We start from the raw sequence: 3,242 nt of genomic DNA on the forward strand, positions 1-3,242 counted from the left end.
TTGTTGCATGTTTGCTTGAGTGCATTGCATGTTAGTATTTAGCGCTTAGTCTCTAGCCTTTATTCTAGTTACTTAAGTTGCTTGTTTGTTGTTACATGTTTGCTTGAGTGCATTGCATGTTAGTACTTAGCGCTTAGTCTCTAGATTTTACTCTAGTTTCTTAAGTTGCATGTTATTGCTAGTGGTTTGCATGTTTAGTGCTTAGTCTCTAGATATTTCTCTAGTTAATTAGGCTTGCATACCAGGCCCATAAAAGTAAAAATTTAAAATATTTCTTTTATTCAAGTTTATTGTTGTTATTGTTTTGATTGCTTGCTAGATTTGTTTGTTTAGCTCATTATCTTCCGCATGCTTTCTCTGATTTATTGTTTGATTGTTTGCTTGCATGTTGATAGCTTAGTCTTGCATGTTGATAGCTTAGCCTTTCATGTTGATAGCTTAGCCTTGCATGTTGACAGCTTAGTCTTGCATTTTGATAGCTTAGCCTTGCATGTTGATAGCTTAGTCTTGCATGTTTGTTTAGCTTAGGCTTGCTTGTTTGTTTTCTTGCTTGTTGGGGTTGGGGTTGGGTTCTGGTTCTTGTTAGGTTCCTCAACTCACTGAGTGATTAGCACTCAAGACTCCATAAATTGTTTTGCAGGTAACCTTAGTGGGAAAAGCCTTAGGGGGAGCACGGGATGTTAGGCTAGCAGGTGTAGTGTTGTATTGCCTTTGCAAGTTGTTGTTTTTGTAAAACTTAAAGTTTATCGTGTTTTTGGCCTTAGGCTTGGTGCCATTTTCGTATAAATGTTTTCTGAACTTATTTATGAAATAAATAAAGTATGAAGTTGTTTTTCGTTTAGGTTGTGTGGATTCAAATGGTACTAGCCTTGTCCGGGCCAACACAACGCACCAGACCGCAAGGGTTGCAAAGCCTAAGTAGTCTCGGTTGCAGGCGGAATTGTGCTAGGGAGGACCAGTCAGGAAGCTCCTGCTTCCGTCCCTCGACTGGACCACCTTGGCGCAGTTCCCATCGTAGTGTTCTGTGACTGTCCGTTGGCCTGTCTGGCCATAGGACGGATCGGGGGCGTTACAGTAGTGGACAGTGTGCAGGTCAGCTAGGGAGCTTGTGAACGGTCAGGATGGTGGGACGTGGTGACCGAACAGGTACGGTCGAACGTACACGACCGAACGGCAGCGCCATTCATTCCAACACACCATCGAAAACGGAAAACACAACAAAAACTCGAGATAGAACGAGTATAAAATAAAGAAGAAATATTCCGAGACCGAGAGTTCGGAAGGAAGAGTGGAGGGTCAAGAGGTACGGTACAGTACCGACCTTATGGGTTCTGAGAGATGGGGTATTTGCATCTGCAGAAGTATTTATAATGCTTCGGTTGGTCCAGTTGGTCGGAGGAAAAGGGGTGCGGCTCGGAAGTGGATCGGGAACCACTAGGTTCACCGTGATACGACTGAACTGATGTGCATGCTACCTCCCTACCGATCAGCGTACCACCCGGAGTGTCCATGTGCGGACAGTATGGTTGGAGAAAAGTAAACGCGGCTCGGCGGCTGGACTGGGATCTGTACAGATACCTTGGTACACCTTCGAATTGATGCGCGGGATAACTTTCTACCAGCCAACTGCTATACTGGGCAGATATTATGACTTAGCATGCATTGCATGACATTGTATGGCCTTGCACGGCCTAAGGGAATGTTATTGATGGCTACTTGGATTTCATGAAAGGAGAGTGATTGTGGAAAGGGAACTGCTTAAACGCGAGACTCATGGTCGGGAAGATGAGTGGTGGTTCAGAGATATGTATATATCAATATACGAATAGGGATCTTGTAATTATTGTAACCCTAGTCTCCCTATGTACTATAAATATGTGTGTAACTCATTATGATTAATGACGGAATATTTCAGCCTCTATACCTATATCACATTGTAATATACCACGTTTGGAGAGACCGTAACACTAGACGCCACCATAAAGAGCACAGCCCGTGCAGTCACCTCATTACCATCATCGACAAGACCATTCGAGATCATCACCAGTCTTCACTATCAAGGCACCAGCAAATATGCAAAGCTTCAGAACGCTGGCGTAACTGACGAGATAGTTTGTAATGCTCTGTTTTGTCCTCATCTCCTAGCTCTGTTTTGTCCTCATCTCCTAGCTTTTTTCAGCGTAGTTTACTTTTCCAGCTTTTCTTATCAAAACTATGTATACATTTTTTCGTTGCTAACATTTCAACAAACGAAAAAAATATGTATGTATAAATGCCGCATGCGTTACTGTTTTGATAAAGTAGCTTTAGAAGAATGCAGTGTGTTGGGAATAAGAGTAATGTTGTTTTGTGTTTACCAAATTACAGCACAACATAGACATATTCATTCTTCATGCTCATGACAGTACCTAGAATTAAAAACTAGTGATGACATCACTAGAGGAAACTCCTAACTAATAAGGATTAGGATAGACAACACTACATGTGGTACACTCAACAGATGCCATGTGATACAACTCAAAGATTATCTGCTGAAACCTTATCCAACTGATCTTCAGCCCCAAGCAGTGATGTAGATGGCTGGTCGAAGGCGAGAGCATGGTCTGACTGATGGTAAGAAGCGTTCAAGCCTGATTCTAGTATTGGGTGCGCCACTACAATATCAGGTGTATAACCAGCTGCACCTCTCACCAATCTGGGCTTCTTTGATGATCTCTCATCTCCTCCGCTCTCATCTGGAGACCCAATGTTACACCCTGAGTCCGGTGTTAAAGGCTCCCGGTAAGATGAGAGAGACTCGTCAACTGAGAGGCTCTTANGTTTGGAGAGACCGTAACACTAGACGCCACCATAAAGAGCACAGCCCGTACAGTCACCTCATTACCATCATGGACAAGACCATTCGAGATCATCACCAGTCTTCACTATCAAGGCACCAGCAAATATGCAAAGCTTCAGAACGCTGGCATAACTGACGAGATAGTTTGTAATGCTCTGTTTTGTCCTCATCTCCTAGCTCTGTTTTGTCCTCATCTCCTAGCTTTTTTCAGCGTAGTTTACTTTTCCAGCTTTTCTTATCAAAACTATGTATACATTTTTTCGTTGCTAACATTTCAACAAACGAAAAAAATATGTATGTATAAATGCCGCATGCGTTACTGTTTTGATAAAGTAGCTTTAGAAGAATGCAGTGTGTTGGGAATAAGAGTAATGTTGTTTTGTGTTTACCAAATTACAGCACA

Source organism: Camelina sativa, chromosome 4 (assembly GCF_000633955.1).
Source record: "Camelina sativa cultivar DH55 chromosome 4, Cs, whole genome shotgun sequence".
NCBI lineage: Eukaryota > Viridiplantae > Streptophyta > Magnoliopsida > Brassicales > Brassicaceae > Camelina > Camelina sativa.